Genomic DNA, 24,990 nt, shown 5'->3' on the forward strand with positions numbered 1-24,990 from the left:
AACAAAAAGCCAAAGCTCTGATGAGAAAGATAAATTCTCAAAAACAGTGACAGAAGCCTAGAGCAGATATCGGAGGAAAAATGCCACCAAGATCCGATTAGCCCAGTGAATCTGCGCAGCGGACAGTATCTGTAAACCAAGCTACTCTTCCTTTTTCCCCTCCCACGCTCTTCCTTTCATCATTGCAAAGCTCTCCCAGCCCACAGCCCCTCTGCCCACTGTTCACACACACGAACCCTGGCCGATGCTGTCAATGTTGGCAGACAGGTGATGTGCTTATGCATTTGCAGCCTTGATGCACTGCCTATACCAACACAACTGGTTTCTTGCACAGGTCCTCTGGAGTACATTAAGGAGGAGGTAAACCTTCTAGAAATCTTCTTGGCTTCATGATCATAGGCTCTGGAAGCTTTTGTCCCGTTCCTCTCTTCACCCATCTGGCCTTGTGCATCAGTCAGCGACTGCAACTCAATGTATCACCAAGGTATCTCTATACGGTCCAGCCTGGCATAGGCTGTGCACAAACACATGGTAGTTGGTTGGACTAGGAATCTTCAGTGAGCTCCACGCATCCAAAAGTACACAGGCAGATTAGTGCAGGAAAAATCGTGTGATTCAGTCACAGCTACGCAGATGTACTTCAAGTATCTTCCATCATTTGAAGCAAGAGAGGAGAGCATCATCTGAGCCAAGCAGTGCTGGACAGGCCGCCTCCGCTCCCAGTCAATATCTCTTGGGTCTTTTCTCGGAAAAGGGAAACACCACAAAAGACACGAAGGGAATTGACAAGATACTACTTTTCCACAGCGCTGAGTTGCTCCTTTGCCTATAGGCTACAAAAACCATCCACAGTGAGTTTCACGGTAGCAACAGAAACAGAAGCCGTGAGAGGAAAAATTATCTTCAGAATAACCGATTGTGGTCAGACTGAAGAGGCAGGAAGAGGAGCGGCAGGAGGATCCTGTCCTGAGTTGACAGCGGAATTCAGTCAGGTTTTAGCTATTTACAATCCCCCTGCTAATTAACTAGCAGACCTTTCAATGACTCTTCCCAGCAGTGAGACTATTCCCATACGACTGACTGTAAGCAGCGTCATATCACTCCCGTGCTGGCCAGAGCGAGTCATAGTTTCCGGACCAAAGGGGTACCATTTTGGTCTCTCCAAACTCAAGAGGCAAAGTGAGGAAAAAAGCCTGGAGCAGACTAATACCGCAGCCTTGCAAACCACTGGCAGCAGCTTTACCGTGTAAGCATAAAACCAGGCTCTGTTTGCCAAGCTGCGAGGGGGCTGCGCGCGCCCCTGGCCGCAGAGCGAGCAGAGTGCCACTAAGCACAGCGGCTCTCCCAGGCCTCTTGCTTCTCTGTTCTGGGGCCAGGATCAGCAATATCTCTATGGAAATAAGCTTTAATAGTTGCTCTGGATCCAGCAGGAGGAGCTGGCTAAACACACATTTTTGTCTTAATGTAGGGCCTAAATAAACAGTCAAATAAGAACTCCATTTAAAAAAATCTTGTAGTTTAAAGGATTCCCTCAATTCTCAGTACTCTTTTTATTCCCATAGCAACTGATACGAGTCTGATCTGCAGCCCAAGTATTTTCTCCTGCCTCCTTTTCTAGTATAACAGGAAATACATACACGTAAATATCCATACAAATTTGCTGGTGGCGTGTACATTTCTTGCAAATGCTGTAACACCTTTAACCTAAGTAATTGGTGAAAATATATTGCATTCTTTAAATACGCACAGCAACCCTACTGATTTGCAAGCAGAACATCTACATAGCTGAGGGATCCAGAGCTACCAAAAGCTTGCTATCCGTATAGCCAATGCCTGCAGTGGAGGGGCTCGGTTAACTCTTAGCTTTCAGTCATGACACAGCCCATTCGCAGACACCCCTGCAAGCAGATGGTGGCCCACAGACCAGCCCATTTGTTGCCCACACTAACCCAGGAGTAGCCAAGCTACTTGTAGGCACTAACTGCAAAGCCAGCAGAGTTTAGCCAAATGTCACTGACATCAGCATTCCTAATAATCATCCTTCTTTAAGACCCTGCTGCTACAAGTTGGGAACATCAGCTTCTCTTCATCCATGAACTGCGTTCTGATTCTGTGGCTAATGAAGGCCACGTTCAACCACAGTTCACTTGCCATTTAGGAGCTGGAAGTAAATAGTAATACCCTCACTTTAATTATTTGGTTTAAACAGAGATGTAGAAAACCATCGTCTTGGTCTTTGGGTCTTCGCTTATGATTTTGTCATCTGCTGTCAAAACCACCACATGCGAAGCCCACTTCGATTCCTACCTCAGAGTTTTAAGGAGCTGCCAGGACCAGCTCCTTATTTGACACACCTTCCAACTTATTTAGCAGGGTTTGGATCACTTTTCAAAGAGCCCATAGCCCTGTCATTAAAATACCCATTCCCTGAGAGGCTTTAGAACCTCTGTAAAATATTTTGCATCTCTGCACCTCCAGCCCCTATGCAAGTTCCGCATCCATTAAATAACAGCACAACAGCTTTCCCCTGAGCTGCGAGTGTGCTCTTGCAGAGCCTAGGGGGCAAGCAGTAAGGACTTCACAAAATTGTCAGATATATGCACCTGCTTATGAGTGGATATTTTGTCCCATATTTTTGTAGTAGGAAAAGAAACCTGAGGTTTTACCTGACAGCTTCTTACAATCTAGCCTGTGTAAGGTATAATACAGTCTTTTTTTCCCTTGCTTCTCAGATCTCAGGAGCGTGTGCCAAAAGACTGTCAACTTGTTAAAAGTACATTAATGCAAATTCCAGAGCTTTCAGTTATGTTTATGCTAATAGAAAGCCTCCCGCTCTGTGACAGGCCCAAGTGAAGAGTCAGTAACAGGAAAATTAATTCCAGCTGTTGAAATTGATTTAAAACTAGCTTATTCATAATAATAATAATAAGGAAAAAAAAGATTTCCTGAAATAAAAATAAAAAAGGGAAATACAGAGAGCACAAAATCATGTTTACTGCATAAAAGCAGAAAGAGTTCTCCTGTTGGGAAGAAATCTTCCAAATTTAATCAAGCCCGGTTAGAAGAAAGCTCTAGCTTGTTATCGAGTTGTAAGTGTAGATTAACATGAAAAGAATTAGCTATGTGCACAGCCTGATTTTGCAAAGGAAACACAAGAGTTTTGTGCTTGTATTTTGTTTTATATTCCCTACATCTAACCCATAGGCAAGGAGACCAAATCCAGGCTGCAATGGGATGCATAATATTTTAGGTGATAATGGTTGCGTACTAAGAATACCATAGCTCCTGAGTGGGAAGATTAGCTACCCATGACCATTGCATTTATTCAGTGCCTTTACATACAGTTTTGCTGACTTGAGTTCCGAGTGATTTCTGTGTTTAGACAACCTCAGTCTTGGGATCATATACCCCAACTTTGCTAGGGTTTCAGAGTTCAAATCAAGACCTAGTTGTGAAATTGCTGGCTGGCCTGCCATTTCTAAAATGATCTCAAATGTTCATATCCTTGATCTAAATATCCAATTTTTTTTTTTTTTTTAAAAAATTTCCCAACAGCGATCCTCCTAAGCCCTAGAAACTGAAGGAACGTAACACCTTGTAAAACTCGGTTTTGAAATGGAAGGGGAGGCGTACGTTACAATTTGTTCAGCAACAGATATTCAAGCATTCAACACCTACAAATGGAAACAGATTTGAAAATACATGGCATTCCCATTTAACCAAACAAAGGAGCTGAGTTTCCAAAACACACAACATCCCCTGGTCTCGGATAATACCTCCCGAGTACAGGATCTGTCCTGTTCCTAATGAGCACTTCTGAAATACTTGGAGTCTTATTCAGGGTCCTGCATAGAGGCTAAGTCCTATTTTTAGCCCCGTAGTGTCCAGCTGCTAATAAACGAGTAAATGAGCCACAATTGCATCATCTGATTAGGACCACATCCCTTGCACCTCTTGAAAGGACTCATTTGGAGTTCACTGAAATCAATACAAATCTCTCCATTGACTTTAGCAAACTTCATATTCAGTGTTCAGGGACAGTCTTGCATTTCACTATTGAAAACCCTTCACACCTTCCACAGACTATGACTTTTCTGCCCTCATCTAATAGTTCCATATCACTAAGGCTCCTCACCTTGCATATATTTGCATTTGCCTTCAATTACAACACCGCACATTTTTCACAGGGGCAAAGACGGAGAGGTGCCATAACTTACATGGATCTTAACCAACTTATGACACTGAGGAATTCACGTATGTGGGCGGACGCGAGGATAAAGTGTTGGACCATTTTCAGCAAGAACCTTGAGACAAGCCAAGCCAAACCCATGGTTACACAGGAAGCTAATAAAGGACGCCAATGCTAACCCTGTAAGAAAAGAAGTGGTCTGGCATGTTTGCAGGAGGTTGTTTCCTTTCAAGGGGGAAGAGAGGGAAGGAAGTTTCTGTAGAAATCCCACTAGAATTTCAGAAATTTGCCCCTTTATTGTCAACTACCCAGAACCAAGATAAATCTTACGGCATGCCACAGCTCGGTCAAACAATGAAATGTGCAGAGTAACTGCTGAAATGGAGACGCTGCCGGTTCATAGACTGACAGTACCTCTGACTCATGCCATCAGAGGAAGGAAAGAACAATAATAAAGAAAGCAGGGGCCATTTCTCAGAGTGCATCCCACGACTTCTGCTAGCACATGCCAGGAAAGGACGACTTCTGCTAGCACATGCATGAGAAACATGCATCTAGAACCACCATTTGAACAAAAGAGCCGTTTCACAGCTTTATCTGCCAACTATAGTCAATGCATGTGGGGAAAAGAAGCATTGCAAATTAAACGAAAACCTGATTAGTAGCGGAGAAGGAGGAATAGACATCACCCTTTGCAGAACTGATACTTCTGTCCTGAAAAATGATATTTTATGGGTGGAAGCAGGAAGGATTTTCTGTAAGAGCTGGTACTTCCCTCTGCGGCATGCACTCTGTCCTTGCTCACCCCACTCGGCAGGCGCTCGTTCACCAGGCTTAGCAGGCTCAGGCCATTTTCAAGCAAACTGCCAGGTTCCTGCTTCTGATCTAATGCAAGTCAGGCATCTACCTGCCTTCAGTTCCCTTGGCCCAAAATCAGCAATGCAAACCCAGGAATTCAAATACCATCAGTTTGGGGAGGGGGTGGCGCTGTTTGTTTTTAATAACAGTCAGCTTTGGGTTATTTTTCTCTGCCTTCTGGATCCTGAATCTTTCAGGCATAACCAAGTCACACTTTCAAATTACCTGTGGGGGTGGAGTTCATGCAAACATAAGGACTAGAAACATGCCTTTGAAATAGAGCTAAAATTCTCAAACAGCTATTTAATTTCCAAAGACCAGGCACTAAACAACCAACAAATATCACTATCGTCACCAGAAAATGCTGGTGCTGAAAAATCCTCTCTTACTACTTATTTCTTATTAACATAAAGAAAGTTTGACTTGAGACCTAAGTAAAGATGATCAGGATGTAGCTCTATGACTTAAAGAAACTGTTACTATCCAAAATCTACAATAGGGAACAAACCCATGAGTCGATTTTCCCCAAACAAATGGGTTTTGCTCGGAGCAGGCAGGGATCATACGCTGTAAAAAAAAAAAAAAAAAAAAAAAAGAGGAAAAATTTTGGATCAAAGCCCAGAAGGAATACACACACAATCAAGGTTAGAAAGACTCCTCTGCCTTGCTTTTGCAGCATTTTTGAGCTCACCGCTCTAGTCAAAATGATGGCAAAACACAAGGATTTGAGAACATAAGAAAAAAGCAACCAACACCTCAGCAGTTTCCTGGTTGAACCAGTCTGAAGTGATTCCTGCACCTGCAGGGAAGACCAGAACACGCAGGATCCCACATGCACAGGGTCGAGGTCAAATTCTCCATATGCTGCCCTGTCTGACATCTTCCTGCAGAATGCTGAGCTGGCCAGAAAATCCAGAACATTTCAAACAACCTTAACATTGTCCATAGCTAATCAGATGTTTCCTAAACACTCTTTAAGCTGTACAGCACACCTACACCTCCTGCTGGATCAGGCCTTTATTTCAAAAAGCTGTAGCTGTGGAAGAAAGGAGCTGAACTCTTTTACAAGGCATTAAGTTTCATTTGCAATTACTTCAGATTTTATTGCACTACTGAATATAACAGGTTCATTAACCGGGCCAGTAACATTGTATCCATATGCCTTTTTAATAGAGCTTTCTGTTATTGTTTCCTCATTGGTCTTTTCTATTTTCCTACATGCAACTGGATTTTACTGGCATCCAGATTTTGCAATAGGCCCCAGGTGGCTCCTCCAAGAACCTTATTTGTTAATTTGATGGCTGAACCGGTGTACAAGGAATGACAAATACTTTACAAAATGCCCAAGATGCAACTTCACAGCAGCAGCAACAACAACCCAGCAAGTGTTCCCGAGTAAGCCTGCTGGGTGAAGTGGTACCTTGTCCAATCCTTCTCTGAAAGCAAGGTACTCTTTGCGAACACACCTGCTTTTCTCTGCGACCAACCATGACTTCAGTGGGATGGAGGAAAAAATCACCCCACAAGAGTCACAGTGCGCAGCACAGGGATGGAGCCATAGGGACAGACGACAGGGCTCTCATTCCTGCAAACATAAGCTTCAGAGCACCTGCAAGACTTGCCTGGAAAACAGTCAATGAGTGAAAGAATTGGGCCCTAGATCTGTTTAGCCACAGAGTTTTCATAGAGAACATTATTTTCTCAGGGCAAAGCCTCAAAAAAAAAAAAAAATCTGTTTCAGTCCAACAGTTTCCACTAGGAATGTGATGACCAGGTTTTCAAGAGAACTGAATACCCACCAGCATCCACTCTGTTAAGTGCTTTAAGAGCTCCTTTGAAAACCTGGTTCTCCGACAATATACCAGCTGCTGATGGTTAAACGTGAAGGGCTTTAGGTTTTGGAGCGGGGAAGGGTATTTTCTGTTAAGATGTTTTAGAAAGCACATCACTATCCTGATTTAGGAGGTTACTTGATTTTGGCTATTTTACTTGTCCTAAGAAGTTCTCCTGAGATGAGGAATCATGGTGAGCTCTCTTCTAGACCCACATACAAGGAACAATATAAAAAGGCATCACCACCTGAGAGTACTTCCTTTTGCTGAAATAGAATCCCAAAACATTTTCTTTGCCAAGAACAAGAGGAAGAATAGAAACAGGATGCTCTTGCTGGGGTTACAAGCCACCATTAGCAAATACAACCTCCTCATCTCCCAAAAGAACACACTTCACGCAGCCTTATTGACTCAGGATTGCTCAAATTGAGCAGAAGATGCTGAGAGACCTTTACTTGTCCTCAGCACTTTCCCCTCCTCTTACCTCCTCAAGTTTTCCTTTACATTACATTAGAGATAATGGTGAAACATAGAAAAGGTTCGGTCCACGGAAGCCCTGCTCTGATATATCCCTTTATCCTTTCCCACAAAATCCCACTATATAACTCCTCGCTTCTCCCTCTTCTCAAAGCCCAGTGGAGCCCTATCAGCATCTTCTCTGCTGGTGCTCTACTGGTGCTCCAGACACTTGTAGCGGTGCAGGTATCTCCACACGCAATTCGGCAACAAATCTGAACTCTTCAATGCTTTCTGGAACACCCAGAGCTATCTTCAGAATCCCAAACAAATGCATTAATTGCTTTCAATTTATCAGCCTCACATCATTCTGTCTAATTACCATTCATCTAGAGTTTGTGTTTTTAATGGTTTATGGGTATTGTTGGTAATCTTTTAAATTCTCATTAAAAACAATATCTTGTACGCACTATGTGTGAAAAGCCCTAATCCGATAAATCAAGCAAGAGTAACACAGTTAAAAGGAAATCAGTGGAACAATATTTGGGTTTATATATTTCTGCCAGTCAATTTGTAATTAAAAGTTGCTACTTTAAAAAACACAGTTGTTGCTGTGAAAGCCATTATCAGTCAGCATTTTCATATGAATACTGCTTTAATTAATTAGCAAAAGTAAATACATTATATATCAAAAACCGCTTTCCCACTGAACCCATGCGTTCCAGAACAAAAGGCTTAATAAACCACACAAAAGAGGGACAAATTAGCTGATCCCACCCTCCCTTTTCAGGTTCAGAGTCTTTTAAAGTTCTCCAAGGTTTTTTCTGCCACACTTGCTTTTTTTTATTTTTAATACATTGTTTGTTTTTCTTTAGAAGTGTGTATGGGGGAGAAGATGCTACACAAACACAAAACATGCCATTCAAATTAAATGACTTGGAAATCAGTTTTGCTGGTTCTTAGAAAACAAGAGTGTTTATGATTATTAAAAACCAAATGTAATTACGATCACATACAACACAGTCCCTTTGGAACAAATTATTTGCTGAACATTAAGGGGCTAGAGTTTGATTAACGAAAGGAAATGATGTGTCTGAAACATTCTTTTGTCTAGGGGCTTTCTAAAGACTGGAGACAGCAGGAGAAAATTCTCCATTTTCGTCAAGAAGCTGGAGAGGAAGTGTGGATGAACAGTGTCATTTCAGACTGAAGCCTGTGATAAGAACACCTCAAAGCATCAATGGCATCTCTTATCTCATGTGCCTTTAACAAGAAACAAGGGTCCTGCCATCTCAGTAGCAAACAAATCACTTACCTCATCCTGGCCTTCTCCTGCTGAATTTCTGAAGAGCTGCAGGCAGAGTCCTTCTGTGGGTAACGAGCAGAGAGAGGAGGAAGCACCTTGGCTGACTGAGGACTGTGGCCATGGCTGTGTTCCCACGAAGCATCGTGGCAGTGAAAGGCAAACCTGATGGCAGCCCACGCACACCTGACCTGAACAGAGAAACCCACTGAATAAGGCTCTGTATCTGTTAAGTAAGGGAGACTATTTCCCCCCAGTTTCATTACTTACCTAGAGAGCTGGGATGCACCGCACAGTGATGAAAGCCAACCTCAGTAGGCTGAGCCTCACCACTTTTTCACTACTGTAAACACATAATGGCCAACAGGTGAGGCCAAGGAGTGCAAATATCAGACTGAGAGAAGAATAAGGGGACTCTGGAAAAAAAAACATTTGCCTGAGGGACAATTTTTTAAATATTCTTTGCATTTTGTTTCCACACAGTACTGAAGGTTTTCCACCTCCAAAAATAAAGATCAACACTGGGAAGATGATGACATTGGACTGGCTAATTCTAAGACTACTAACAACCCATGCACGCATCCAAAACTTCACTAACATAGGAAAGCCAGTGGTACAGTTAGCCAAGGGCAGTTTGCAGTCACAAACTCCAACTCCCTGTCTCACCAGATATTTCAACTCTCTCGCTCATTCCTGACTCCTAGCCATCCTCCTTCTTGCACCAGACACTCAGCATACTTCCTCACAAAGTAGATGGCAAGCAAGCTTCCTTCTTGGAGGAATTACCGAATCCTCCTCCTCTATTCTTGGATGCATTCAAAGATATTTCAATCAGTTGCAATCCCATATGTTCTGCCTTTCTTATGCTTTCTCTTCCCTTGTACACATAGACTGCAATGCCTTTGGAGAAGCAATAATTTTTCACTCTCACTCATAACAGTGGAGTGCCACACACGCCAAGAGGGCTCTAAGAAATCACAGCTAAAGCTTCAAGGTGACTTAAGAACCCAGATGGTTTTGAGGACTGGCCCTCCGCTCAGGTTCTCTACACCATCACATCGCAACATCAAATTTCTTCAGACTTTTCAGACAGGAAAAGTTAATCTTCACACTTTGCCTTTCATCCAGCCCATTTGATACCCTGTGCCTCGGCCTCTATCACTCACTGACCAATTCTGTTTGAGCCGCAATCTGACGAGACACACATCTGTTTCTTTGGAGTCCCAGCATGACCCAGACATCAGAACACCACAGCCTTTAAGGGGAAACAAAAGTCATGCTGCTAATCAGTTGTTCGCTTCTTGCGCGGGCCAAGAGATGAGCCCTCCTGTAATCTCATCAGGGTGGGGATGACATCTCATTGCATTTGGGTGATTACTCTCCCAACCGTGTTTTTAGTAGGATGAAGTGTTTACCCCTCAATCGGTGTGGAGTCTTGTCAGGCAGGTACTATTAAATCCAGCCAGGATCCACCCAGCAGAGGCCACATTTCAGCAGACACAGAGGAGGTGTCTGTGCGATGCACAGGGATGAAACAGTGCAGGCTGGGATGCCACAAGCAGCTCTGTGCTGCGGGATGTTTCAGCACAGAGAAAGAAGTGTGTGCCTCATGCAGCCCTTTAGCGCAGGCATTCTTTTCCCTTCACATAACTGCATTGATTTTTATCATTGTTATATTTGGTTCAGCCGCCCATCTGGAAAGTTCTTGCCTCCTCCAGCCCCCATAAATAACCAAACCCAGCTCTAACCAAAGGCAGTTGACAGAATCAGCCCCATTGCCCTTTGGCAGTTCTTCCAGGAATTTTTAGGGTTTTCACCAGTCAGGAAAGGCTTTGATGCTTTGGAATCAGGATTTTATGAAGATCATTTTGTAGGGTTCAGCCAACTCATGAAGTGTCAAATGGGGGGCACTCTTTCATCTCATTGCTAGATGGGGAAAATATCCTCCCTTTTACTGGAATGAGAACTGGAGAGGGGGGAAAAAGAGAGATGAAGGTTCATCCATAGAGGGGAGGGTTTCTTTTCTCTTGGTAGAGTCCACCCACCACATTCCCATCATACTGACTGCTCAGTCCTATCTGTCTGCTCTCCAGGCTACATCAGATAAGAGAACTGCCTGTTCGCTCCGGTTCTGATGCTGTGCTGAGGGGCCTCTCGGCCACAGAGCCAGGCTCTTCTTCATCCTCCTTTTCTAGCTGCTTTTTTCAACCACTACTGCATTGGTAGGGATGCTGTCAGGAAACCTGCCACTTGCAAAGAATTAAGCAGTAATCAACACCAGCCTCAGCAAATTTCATCTTTCACTTTGCACTTATAAACACCTGCTAAAACAGAGAGCAAGGACCTGTGCTTTCTCAAAATTGATGGGAAAATTCCTATCCAATCATGTCAAGGCCATTGAGAGCTCGGTTGCCATTTCCCTCTGATGTAGTCCCGTTGTGGATGGCATTCACACACAGTGGTTGTCCGTTTCTGAAATTTGAACCTCCGATGCCTCATTAATTGCAGATATTGCTTGCTCAGAAGCTGCAGGCACCAACTAGCTGTTATTATTCCACTTGGTTCAGAGCAGCTGAGTTGCACAGCGATTGCTGTTGTGTCCTGTCGCATGGGTGGGTCTGGCTGCATTATCCACATTCACCTCAATGCAAATATCACCTTCTTTGTCTGAGTAGTTCGCTCGGGTCAGGCTACTCACAAACCCTTCCTTTGCTGGCTGTCCTGTTTGCTGTGACCTGCCAGTCATGGCCTCCGTGCAGATCAGGCCCACAGTTACGTGCATGAGATCTGCAAATGACAATCTCTCTACCACAAAACACACTGAAGACCATTCAAGACCAGTGAAAACACTGAGTTGCTCCAATATTATATTCAAACTCAGTTTACAAGATTGTTGTTCCAACTTAGAGGCCCCAGGGCTACTGCATTCCCCAGTAGCCAAGAAAGGGGTTTGTGGGAGAAAGTCTGAGCAAGAGAAAAATCCAAGTTATTTGCTCACATACGCCCTGGTTTAGGCTACTCCCAAGTTTAGCATGCTAGTACGCACAGATGTCTCTTCCTGCACCCACGGAGACTATGAATATATATATTCAACAAAATATTTACTTTGCTCTTGATTTCTTAGAGGAGGAGAGCAAGCAGTGATGTTACAGTGCTCTAGCAGATGTGCAGATGCCAAACACATCTTACTAAAGGAGTGGAAATAGCAAGCAGGACATATCCAGAGCTTCCCACTTCTCCTCTTCAGCAAACAAGAAGTCGAAGGCAGCATCAGCAATGGTCCCAAGGGAGATTACAGCAAAAAGGCTGACCTTGATGATATCCTTCAATCTGCTTCATTCATGTTCTTGTCACAACCAAGCAAAAAAGGCCCAGGGTTCAGTAAAACCATGGTCCAACACGAGGCACACAGACGGCGTGAGAGCACACACTGCCGGCATGTGGGGCTTCTGCTACATCTGAATCGCGCTGTTGAAGCTTAAGTGGAGAAAGATGACAGAAAATGTTTTAAGACAGTCTCATGCCTCTAACACATTGCTTTCCAGTGGGACAGCCTCCACCGCGCCCAAGAACATGAAACAACTACTGATAGAAGCCAAGTAGTCTCTCAGCCATTTCCCAGCTAACCAAATACCAGTGAGTTTCCCTGGGAAATTGCCCTTTGGTGCTGTTGCATCAAATAGGTTCCTACACATTACATCTTTTGGGTCTCTTGCTAAAGGTGGAAGACCTAGCTACCTGCAGAGCTGAAACAGGTCTGCCTCCAATTTCCAGCCCTGTATGTATGACCTTGAAAAAGTCATTCAACTCTTCAATGGCTGAACTGTGTAACTGCAAACAAGGCTCTTTCAGCTTTTGGCTGTCCTGTCTGTTTAGACTGTAAGCTCTTCAGGGCAGGGACTGTGTCCTATTAAATGATCATAACTCTCTCTTAATTAGGGTCTTCTACACAACCAGGGCCCTCACAAAAATGTAATAAAACAAAGGCTTTCTAATAAATTCTGTGGAATTTCAGATTCTGATCCAAAAGTGCTCAGTGGTTTTCCCTGCTGAATATGGTGCCGAATTCCGTGTTAGAGTGTGTGTGTGAGGGGGGAGGAAGGAGATTCCTTATAATTTAAAGAGATTGCATAAAAGACAGTTTAAGTCCTTGTGGCTGTATTTTTCTTTTAATTACTTTATGCACAGTGCATTTGCATGGGAAGATGCACAGCGTGTGGACGGACTTAATTAGGAGAACAATACGTTCCCTCTTAAGATAATGACTTGAGGATTATGAAAATTATTATTCCAGATTCATCCATGGGTCATTCGAGGTTCAGTATCCATCGAACTTTTAAAATGCATTGAGGTCAGCAGTTTGGATACTGTCAGTAAAGTCACTTGATTTTACTGTGCATAAATGATTAATTATGAGCAGCGGCTGCAGGCATCCCCCAAGTTACACAATAGCCCAAGGACTTGCTGCATTTCACATATGCCATCAGCTGCTCTGGAGAGACTGATGTGCTAAACGGGGCTGTGATATTCACTGTAGTCATCTGCCAGCAAAGTCTCCTTCTGAGCTCTCCTCCCTCTCTTTCATGAGTCCTATTGTCTTTTTCTTCCTGGCTGGGGAGGCAAGAAACTTCTGTCTCTGTCAATGAGTCCTTGTAGCTGGAGAATCAGGTGAGAGTTTTAGGACACAGCTCAGTAGGCCATGTGAAACGGGATGCAACACGTGCCATTTTAGAGAAAAGTACCTATGGGCAACTGAGCCAGAGACAACACCTGAGTGTCCATCAGCTTTAACTCATAGTTTGGTGGGTCGCAAAAAGGCATTCTTTTCCTGCCTCTCTCTGAATTACAATCTACTCTTAGGAAAGTATAATCTCTTAAAAAGTGCTCCTGTATCTTACGACAGATGTGAAACCAGCCTTCTCTGAAAGAGTTTCTGCAAAGACTGTACTTCCCAGCCAGCACCATTCACATCATCTGAAAGCCCATCCTGCTCCCTCTCTTCAAGAAATGATTTCCCTTAGGGTAAATCGCCTCCCCAAAGCAACGTAGTGTCCTGGAATGGTGCAGCCCTCTATCCCAAAGCTGTACAACTCCAGCTGCCAAGACTGTGGAAGCTACCATCATCAAATCTGAACCATCAGGTGCAGAACAGACAGAAACCCCATCTTTCACCTTAAAAAAGAGCCACGCACAGTTTAAAAGGACACAGACATTCTTTCAACTTCAAAACTCACAACCCATTTAGGGATCACAGCTATTTCTCTTTGAGCATCCTTATTTTTAGTTGATCTAGAATAAGGTAAGTTTTTGACTCAAATACAATGAGTGTTTTACAGTAGCAGTGACAGCAAAATCTTAGTGAAACCTTTATGCGTGGTATTGCATGTTGCTCTAGAGCCAAGGAAAGAGCAGCTCTGGAGGAATGTGGACAGGAAAGTTTCAGCTCTACCTCCCATTAAAACCCCTTGATTTAGGGCAGATAATTATCAAGCAAAAAAAAAAAAAATCCACATTTCATATATGGTGGGGGAAGAAGGAGACCTTAAAGGAAAGAAAACATCAAGGGATCATTTTGTGGGCTTAGCATAACTCAGGTCAGTGACAAAATCCCTCCCCGTGCTTTGCCTTGCTCTCTTTGTCATTTTCAGGCTTCCTGAGGCCATGGAGGTGCACAAGGCTGATAGTTGAGTATAAGAGCCCAGCCACAACCGTGCACATTGCTCATGCATCAGGACACACAGGGCTGGGCAGAGCCGAGGGGAAGCTGTCCACAGCATGACACCATTCACATTTCATAGCACGGTGCCACACAATGCGTGCGACAAAGAGAGTGCTCAACCCAAGTTATTCCTTATCCCTCTTTTCTTCCATGCTTACCTACAAGGGCAGAATTACACAGCAAAACACCAAACCCCAGGCGATGAGTAGGCAGGGGATCCATCCCACCACACCTGTGACCGGAGAACCCAGCGAAGTCCAGCTACTATGGAGATGAGGAGCAGAGGAAAGAAATCAAAATATACTTTTAATTGCAGGATAAGGAGAGAACAGCCTCTCAACTCTACAGGGTCGATAGATACAGCTAGTGAGCATCACTCATTACTCAGCCCCTGTTGTTGGTAATCTGGCACCCAAAGCATGCCAGACGCTGTACAGGGCAAACAAAGATGTCCCTACCCCAAAGAGATTACAATCTAATTCTGATTTTACAGTCATATTTCAAAAGCACAGCAAGATCAAAGCCCTGCTCTCCTCCCCCAGGCACTCATTCTCTCTGTTAGAATATATCTCGATTCATAAATCAGAGAAGCAGAATGTCTCGGTGAATACTGTCATCCAGGACATAACAGGGAATACAGAGATGCCAAAGGTAGTCCCCAACACCGTGTTTGTGTTCAGGACAGTAATCGTAGGGGACAGGAGAAGGAAAACATACAGTAATCATTATTTTTCTATTACTAAGGCAGAGCTTTGTCTGGCTGCAGTACAGCCGGCAGCAACAGCACATGACAATAATCTACGACACTCTAAAATAGAAAATTTTACAAAAGAGCTCGTTCTAGAAATTAAATGAAAGTCAGGAGGCATTAGGTGAGAAGACCTGAAAATACCTTAAAAATTCAGACAAACATCAGAATAGAGTAACAGTCCTTTGGGAAAGTACACCCTGAATTATGTTAGCAATCCCAAAGGCAAATCCCAGTGTTCAGTTTTCTGATTCATTCACATATAGTACTTGCAGCGTCAGGGAGTCACTTAAGCACACAGGAGTAAAGACAGTTGTCTCTACAGCACACCATATTTAAGGGTTCTCTCCAGCCCCACCTCTCAAAAAAATCTGCAATTCAAACACTAAATTTGCCCCTGAACTGCTTAATCTGCAGGCTCCAGCGATCTCCCTGCAACGGGGTGCACAGGCAACAGATGTTCAGAAACCGCACTGGCAGTTCGCACCACCTGAACGTGTGACTGGGAGCAAGACGGAAAGGATGCACATTGCCTGGGAACATCTGATAGTGCCGTGCCCTTCAGAGTCTGCACGTCAGTGGAGGGGCAGGAGCCAGGCTTAGAAATAACCAGAAGCTTTCTTCTTCCATGAGTCACTCCTGCTTCAAGGAGCTGCAGCTTTGATTATTAACTGGGCTAGTCAGCTAGATATTTAAATGATTCCCAAAAGTCATTAAGAGCCCAATCAGATATGCAGTGCTTGACTTTAGCACAGGAATGCAGAGAGGGAATTATTTGCATAAACTATGCTTTAGAGAGAACCTCCATGTACTTTATATTTCAGGGTATGGGGGAATGATTTAACTGAGTTAAAGAGAAGAAAAAGAAGCTTAAGCAATTTGAGGGACCACATTAAACATGGAAGAGAGAAAAAAAAAATAACAAAAGCATCAGGTATCATAGGGAGTAGGAATAACAAAATATAATGTCAAAGCACTCTTCCTCTCTTTTCTCTAAGCAACAGGCACCTCCTTTAGATTTCCCTTGATTTTTCAGAGAGAAAATTCAGCTTTAAAATCAAAGCATTGCCTGAAGAGGTGTGCCTGATCAAAAGATCTCATAACCCTTCTGTCCTTTGTTCCAACTTCAGATCACAGAGGTGAGTTAATACAAGAAGTAAAGGGGTGGACAGACACAGAAAGTCTACCTTTACACCTAAAAGTAGCTTTACTTCAACCTGGCCTCCATTCCAGGGCCATGACACTGACTACCCCACCAAAACCTCAAAGCAAATCTTTTTTTTTTGTTTGCTTTTTTTACGAGAAATAAAAGCAATGAGGAATTATTTTTATGAGAAATACAGGGTGGCAACTCTTACATGGTGGCAACCCTTACATGGTTTGATATGTCTGAAGGCGATACCAAATAGAAGTGAATATCAAAATCAGGATCTTTAGAGACCGGCAGAGGGTTACCTAACTTGGCTGCAGCTTCTCCGGTGGTTTGTATCCTACCTCACATCTCCATTACATCAATCCCAGGAGGTAGTTTCTGCCCTGTCCTGCACGCCTGAGCTGGAATCCAGCCTTCAGGGTTTTGGAGGGATCATATCTAGTATATTGCATCTTTCCCACTCTAGGTTAAAATTGGAGTTCCAGCAGGCTTCTGTACCTGGAAAGAGAAAAAAAAAATAAAGAAAGAAAAGCAGATTCAGGGGGTCCGGAAATCTGCACTAAACCTGGAATTTGTAACAAAACAAGAACGGAGGTGAAAGTGTCTTACAAGGCTCTTGGGGGACTATCTCTCTAGAAGCAAAGTGCAATCAGCTCTTCATGCTAACTTCTTCACCCTGCTTTTCAGGCAGAAAACTAAGCGTTCCCATAAGAGACCAGTAACCAGGGTAACCTGGAGCTGGTCACTGACGCTCTTTACCACTCAGTCCTCCCATCTGTACAACATGGGTTAAAATGTTTTATTTTTTTCCTTCCATCAAGAAATGGGACTTAAACAGACTAAACACGCTCGTGCCTCCAAAACCTTCTTCAGAAAGAAACTGCCAAAAGGGAGGCAAAATCCTTGTTATTGTGATTGCAAACTAAATTCCTCCTGTGCAGTTATTTAATTAAACCATAAATGCAAACGGATAAGTGTCTAATGAGCCAGCTCTACACAGTATATTTACATTCCTCTAAAAAAAAGAACAATGCTTAAACTAGTTGCAAATAACAGTCCTCTTTCCCAGCCTGGTTTTCTCCACAATCAGGAATCAGGCCGCACAGTAGTTTGCTGACAAATTGGTTCATGTTATGAAGATAATGAAGGCATCAAATTACTTTGCGCTCCTTCCCCCTGGAAGCAGCAAGGCTCTTGCAGAAAGAGATTGCCAGGGTTTTATTTGTGCATGCATGTGTGTGTCATTTGTGAAGAGACGAGCCCCAGAGGCCCGTCAGCCAAGGCAGGATGGCTCCAACTGCTGCTTCCTGGCAAACCCGCGCTGTTGCACTGACCTTCTGGCTGTGCGCTTGCAGCGCTGTGAGGGAGGAGAACATGGCACTAATCCACAGCCCCTGCAGGTATTTCTTCCTCCAGTACCTACGGAGATACCCCCAGTTTGTTCTGTGAGAGTTTGCATGGGTATTAGGAAGAATTTACTCGTGTTAGGGCAGCTTTTCTCTAGGTCTAACACACTCTGCCTTCCAGGAACAAAGCTTAAAGCAGCACAGCCAGCATTTTACCAAGGAGTTGAGTAAGGTCATCTTTAGAAGAACTTAAGCACTTCATCAGATCACAGCCTTTCCAGATGGTGGCTCTGGAAGTTTTTCTGCCTCTCTTCCCCTTTCCACCTGGTAGAAGAAGGTTTCACTCCTTCTTTGGGGGTGGCTCCTGAAACTCAAGAGTGAAAGCATAGCAGAGAGAGAAATAAATTCCCACTCTGAGCTGCTATTAGTAAATAATGCATTCTGAACAGGTAAGATTTCAGTAAACTGGATCCAAACAGCTTTTTAAAGCCCCTCTGGGCACTACAAGCATCAACACGCCCAGCAAAGCTCTTTACCAATCATAACAAATGTGTCAAGCTTTTACCCTATGACTGATTCGCTTTTGGGAACGTAAGTTAAGCTTTAAATCTATATTTCATATATAATCAAGCAGCCAAATCAGCCTTTTGATACAGAACCCAGTCCAGCCACTGTGTCTTTATCTCAGTAAGCAGGAGGGCCAACAAAGCTACACAGCCAGGGAAGTGACAGTTCTTGTTTATTATCCTGCCTGGTTGTGCCCATCTTCTCATCTGCCCTATCAAATTTCTGGGCCTTTTTGATAAAAAAAAAAATAATTTAAGAGCACGCTCCGCAGGAAGTGCACAAAGGTTTCAGACTGAGCAATGCCTGGGAACCCCTCTTCAAAACGTGCAGCCATAAAAAGGGTCTGCGAAGGGGAGCAGCCAGTTCTGCACGCAGCCCCTTCTAGAGGCACGAAAGAGGATGCTGGGGTCAGATACAATGGGAAAGCTCTCCTCCCAGTCATGGTCACTCACATCTCCTTCTGCTGTTACAACCTAGATGAGGAAGGATTTTTCAACCTCACTGACTGTTCACTTGTTGATGTTGCTTCTTTTCTTTCCTCTCTCCCTCCTGCTTTGCAAGCTTCCCCAAACGGCTCCCCTCTCCACTGTGGAGTCAAGCAGGAGAACGCTGCTCCTGAGCTGTTTCTTATGAAGAAAGACTTAGTTTGAGTGTGGGTGTCTTTGTTTTTTAAGTACTTTCTCCACCAACGCAGCTTTCCCTGTTGTTTTTTTTTGTTTTTTTTTCTTTTATTTTCCTTAAACTGTTCACACACTTGTTCTCTCTCCTTTGCTGAGGTTACCGTTTCACATTACAAACTCAGCAGCAATACCAGCTTTGGGGATTCCCTCCTGACTGCTCTGCCCCGCAGTGCGGGGTCCCCTCCGTGTGCTGCTTCAGCGGTGCCTGGCATCAGCCTGACCGGGGAACTGATCCCCCATGGCAGGAAAACACACAGGACACTAAAGCAGGATTTTTCGTTTTCTTCTGTAGACCGAGCAGTTCCCTGGGATGTTTCACGGCACAGCCTTACAAAACAGCGTGGTTCACAGCCAGGGGTGGCTGCTGCAGGGTGGGAATGCCTTTAGACTGTGATGTCAATGAGCAGTTCTGCAGATGAATCCACAGCTCACCTCGTCTGGCTCGTGCCTCATTCATTCTTCTACGAGCAAATTGGTGTGTGCTGCCTTTAGGTCAGCAATTACGTCCAATTATAAAAAGCTTTTAAAACAACCATTTTGATAAACCTAGGTTTTACTTTAGCCTCTGTGGGACATCTCAGATTTAAGCTTCCCACGAGGATTAAGGAAATCCGAGGATCTGGTTCAGGTGCATTTCGTTGCCAGCTACAGAAGTGACTGAAAGGATTCCACCCATCTATGAAAGGTAAAATGGATTTATGTCCAAATTCACCGCTCAGCCCTCTGTGAACGCTCCACAAATCAATGTGTTTTTCACTTGCACGAATATCCCATGTATCAACATGCAGTAGGAAATTTAAAGTTGAGGCTGGCACCTCCATCCATAATTCTCACTGTCAAGGGGGAAGAACAGGAGGAAAAGTCCTAAAGGGCATATTTTGTGTATCTGGAAAAAAACCAGACAGAAGGTTCTGCCAGTCATCCACAACCTTATTCCGCATGGACCACATATTTATTACAGACCAATATGCTACAGCACTCACTTTCAATGGGCTGCATTCACAAGTTCCAGCCCCTGAAATCTAGATCAGCAGCAAGACAAGGATTTCTGAGCTTATCTATCACTTCTAATGCCAATTTCCCACCACTGTAATTTGTTTCCAGGCCAGCACTTAAAATTTTGTTACATTACAAACTTTTTACCTTAGCATAGCAATGCAGCCCTGGACTCAACACTGTGCCTTGAGATATCAAATGGCAACACTATAGTGCCTTTCCTCTGTGTTGCAGCATCCCACCGCAAAAATCTAAGAAAAAAGTAATTTTTCCACTCTAAAAAAAATAGCAATTTAATTCCAGATTAGTATGCTGCAAAGGAACTACTTACAAGTTTAAGCTTTGCCAAGTTTGGCTTGGATTCTTTAGTTACATTATTTAACAAGATGTGACAAATTTCAGCGCTTCCTATGCCCCAAGCAGAACTTCCTAACCTGATATTCATAAAAGAGTGGCGTTTGCTTGGTTGTTGGAGGTTTTAGGAGGTTCTGGGGTGGGTTGTATGCTTTTTTTAGCATATCATTAAGTTTTGCCTGGAAATATCTTGGAAATGGATAACCTGGCTGATGGTTAACACCTGCAAAATGGGGTTGTTCTTGGGAGACTTTTCCCATTCAATCTGAGTCAGCTCCTAAAACACATAAGCCACGGTCACCACAAATGTATGAAGCAAATCCAAACATACAATTTTCAAAACTGAGCTGGGATTTGAGGACCCTCCATTTTTAGGTGACCAATTTCAAGCATTTTAAAAGAACCTAATTGCTTAGAGAGGAGTATTCTTTACCATCCTCAAAAGGCACTCCATGCCAAAGACCCAGAGACCGAGTACCTCACATCCCTAGGTATTGCTTAGAACCTCAGTCTACACAGACAGAGTGATTACAAGGAACATTTTGTTTTCCTTTTTAAGTAGTTGTAATTTATCTGAGATAAATGCCCTATAGATTTGTCTTTCCTATGATTCTACACACTCATGCAATGCACCTCCATCCTGCCCTGCAGGATATTTCACTTTTGATCCCAAACAGCCTCCCCTCACTGCGCCAGCACTGTTTCAGGTCAGGTATATGCACGCAGAAGCCTGCCAAGTTCTTGGGAGCAACACACTGATTTTTTTTTGCATTGTGCCCAATAGAGTCTATTTGCGTACAAGACTATGAAATTCACTTCAGCTGAAATTAAACAAGAAAAATTTAACCCTGAGGCTTCTGACAGCAAAATGGGAAAGGAGAAAAATAAAAAGAAAGAAATTAAGAGCAAGAAAGTCTGGCTTAGCCTTGCTGTTTACACACGACCAGCATAGTACTACTCTGCTTGTGCTTTATCTGAGATTTTCCGAAAGAGCCAAGCACTCAGAATCAGTATACATTGCATTTGGTCCAGCAGTAATTCTCCTATGCATATAATTACAAGGTATAAAGGCCATTTGATTAGCACATGTCACACCTTATAAGTTGTAGTCATCATCTGGTAGCAACCAGACAGACACACAAATGCGCATACACATATCCCCACAGAGACACATCATCCCCTTCCCTCCCCCAATAACAGAAGTTCCTCCTATGCAATTATAGCTGGGTGCCCCCTAATTCTGATCTCTTGAGCATTTAATGCGTTTGCTCTGGGGTCTACACAATCCTGCTCTAATTTTGCCAGGGGGCTTTGTATCAAAGGCCTGAGCTGTGTGAAAGGTGATTTAGCAGAGATGGTGTCGGTGATTATTTTCAAAGGAACTGCTGCAGCCCTACCACGAGGGACACTGCAGCCTCCAGATAGGGGGCCCTTATCATATTTTCTATTCTCAGATAAGATTATGTTTCCTTTTTTCATCCTCCTTCCTGAATCTTCTTGATAACAATTGGGGGCCAGTTTAATCACAGAGGTTGAAATAACCAAAAGGGTTCCTAGGGTAGCAGTGGGGAGGGCAGGGAACGGGGCCAGGTGGGTGGGGAGGAGGGAGAAGACTTACTGGTCAGAAAAGTTGGGTAAGAGCAACAAAGAAATAAAGCCAGCAGAAACGGGCTTATTTCAAAGGGAACAGCTGTTAAACTGCAACCAAACGAAAAGCACATGCAGCCAATGTTCTTGTGGTCGTCCATCAAAAACAAAAACAAAATGAGTTGTTCACGCGCCCATTTTGTGGTCTAAACAAATTAGAGTGAAAACGGGACCAGGACAGGGAGATGAATGGCCTCAAAACAATAGGAACAGGCCCTTTGTGAAACAGCCCTTTCTGCTGCTGGTGGGAGCTTTCTATACGCTAATAATATCTTTGTGATAAGACGAATCACTTAGGCACGATGTGAATTGGTTCCATGGAGCTGACCCCAAACTCTGGAGTTTGAACCTACTTGGACTGAGCATCACGGACAGAAGAGAGTAGTGAGTGCACTGTGTTAGTGCCCCCAAAAAAGGATCCATACCTGGAGCTGGAGGGGTGCAGGGGACTCTGCTGCTCCAGCCAAGATTGCCCGTTCCAGGACAACGTGGTAATGTTACAGCATGGTGAATTCCCTGGCATACGTTCAGGGTCGGGGAAAAGTCCAGTCAGTACTTGAACAAGATTTTCTAAGAAACATCAGGTTGAGCTACTCCACAATGACACCATGTCCCCCAAGTTCACTCTGAATCAACACCCTAAATGTTGCATCAGAAGGTGCCAGACTTTGAGAGTGGCAGTTAAGGGGCAGGAGGTGGAGTAGGGAGATAACACATTTTGGACGGGTTATAAATTACAACTGTTCACTGCCTGATGTTGTTAAGCAACCCCCTCCCACCTTTCCCCATTGCAAAAAAACCTAAAAAATCCCATTCTGCTTTGGCAGCGTTACCTCCAAACAACTCCTCAGTCACCAGAGTCTGTTGTGTCAGTGCTAACATTCCCACATGCCAAACCACAGGGGACTGTTGATTCATCTTTGTGTAAAAGGAAACCGTTCTGTCCTCAAGGACTGTTTGCAGTGAGAAGGCGAAGTGTATCCAAGACACCAAAGCAACTCTAGAGGTATGCCCTGATTTTCTGTGCTTGAGAACTTTCTCTAGAGGCAGCCTGGAGAAGAAACTTTTGAGACATTGTCACCCCCAATATTACATTGACAGGGACTGGGCCAGTAAAAGCCTTCCCGGCCGTGCAAAAAGGTGTGTTTCTACCCACACCACCTGGAGGCACCTGGACATGCCTAGGGATCAGGTCACACACAAGGCTCCCAAACACCAATGTCAGTTCACAATATCCCTTCTGGAGCCATGTATGCATTGCAGCTGCCCATCAGCTGGCTTTCGGCCAGTCATGGTCAAAGCTATGTTTTCTCCTCAGCCTGATCTTTGAGGCCGGAGCCAAACCGAGGACACACCTCCTTCCAGTGATGGCCAGTCTCAAACAAGCCACTGGAGCAGAGCACTTGTCCTCGAAGATACTCACATGCGGAGTTCAAAGCCAGGCTTGTCTGACTGTAAGGCAGCGGATAGGAGCTTACCACAGAGTTCTTGGTAATAAAGTCTATTTGAAGACTCTCAGTGAAAAGTGTGTTCCTAATAAAGGATAACATTTCATGGTCATTATGTGATACACTTAACTTTAAAAGGAACAAAAATGCTGAGAAAGTCATTTTCTGAAAAGGGCTCTCGGATTTCATTACTATGGGTCAAGTGCCTGGGGAGAAGAATTAAAGAAAAACACGAACTTGTGCACAAATTAATTAAAGATATTTCCACTAATAAATTGTCCCCGTATCCCAAGGCAGAGCCTTCAGTTTGCAAAATATGGTAATATTCAAGTTGTGGTTTTCTCCACCAGGCAAGCTGTTCAGCAACATTTAAAGTCAAATGGACAGAGTTGGAGATGTGGAGTTTGGGAATGGGAGGGGATGGCTTCCTTCCCCAGCCTGTAAAATATTCCGGTATTTTAGCGTATTTCTAAGAAAAAAGAAAAATGCCTTGTGACCACCCCACCACATCCAAGACAAAACTGTGATGACCTTTTAACTTCTTACTTTTCCTTGATGCAGCCAATTTCTCCAAACAAGGTCCCCTCCTCCACATTCTTCCACCAAAATTGTGAAGGACTCTGTTCCTTTTGATACAAAGACAGTGCCAGTTGCTGTAATATGAGGAAATCGCACCAGAAGGGGAAAGAAAACAAAACAAAAATCCCAGAAGGAAAGACAGAATTCACTGTCAGCAGCTTTCCGAGTAGTGGGCCTGACACAGCCCAGTCTTAATGACCCCCTTCCAACCACGGGAGGAGCTGCCACGAGAGGGGCTATATTTAAGCGGCTAAGAGCAATACTGGACAGCAGAGGAGCGCCCTGGGTCTAAACAGTTTCCACTCCATGGCCAAAGTTTTTGATCTTCTTGAGAGGCTTCAATAGTCTACAGGGTCACCAACGGAGGAAGACACCTTCAGCCCTCAGGTCCTGGGTTGTGGTGCAGCCAGCACACAGAGGTGCATGAAAATTGTTGCCTTGTTTGAACACAGGGTAACTTCTGCAAGCTCAGGCCTATCTTCTCATTGTTCCTTACGACCACCAAAGAAAAGTGAAGCTGAACTTAATTTTCTTTTCACTACTTTGATATTCTCGCATTTTACTGTCTGCGTGTTTGCAGGTATTGGAAAGCACTTGCGGTGTTTTCTTTTTGGAGGAAAGGGAGGTGGGAAGATTTGCAATCCTTTTGCCACCCATCTTCTGCCAAGACCATCACAGTCTTACAGATCACTATTGGTCTACTCACCAACAGGAAAAATTCAGTCTCCAAAGAAGGCAACAAACAAATCAAGAGAACAAACCTCTCATACACAAATACAGTTAAATAGAATCATAGAATAGTCTGGGTTGAAAGAGACCTTAAAGAACATCTAATTCCAACCCCCCTGCGATGGGCAGGGAAATGTCCCACCAGATCGGGCTGCCCAAGCCCTGTCCTAGGAGCTGGGATAGTTTGTTTGTTTTGTACTGACCTGATCCCATTTGAACATCCCTGTTCTCACACTAAACAGGGGCTGAAACGGAAGGAAACTGCTTCAAGCTTCTCTTTTTCTTTTTTTTTTTTCCCCCCTCTCCCCCCCACTTAAATTTCACAGGCACCTGAACCTGATCACAGCTTCCTCTGTCCAGTGTAAAGTTTAGTCTGAGAGAGTGCA

At 43.9% G+C, this 24,990-nt stretch overlaps 1 long non-coding RNA gene across 9 annotated transcripts in view; it reads right to left on the reverse strand.

The window, feature by feature from the left end:
• LOC128853294 (uncharacterized) overlaps positions 1–24,990 on the reverse strand; it is a 54,307-nt gene that overhangs the window by 26,714 nt on the left and 2,603 nt on the right. For 6 of the 9 annotated variants that reach the window (XR_008451739.1, XR_008451737.1, XR_008451733.1 and 3 more), the window contains exon 1: positions 8,651–14,502. This is a non-coding gene — a long non-coding RNA (uncharacterized LOC128853294). Of the gene's footprint in view, positions 1–236; positions 819–8,650; positions 14,503–16,599; positions 16,757–24,990 lie in introns of those variants that run through there. The other 3 variants (XR_008451736.1, XR_008451734.1, XR_008451738.1) reach the window with 3 other exon arrangements.

Source organism: Cuculus canorus, chromosome 11, assembly GCF_017976375.1.
Source record: "Cuculus canorus isolate bCucCan1 chromosome 11, bCucCan1.pri, whole genome shotgun sequence".
Classification (NCBI taxonomy): Eukaryota; Metazoa; Chordata; class Aves; order Cuculiformes; family Cuculidae; genus Cuculus; species Cuculus canorus.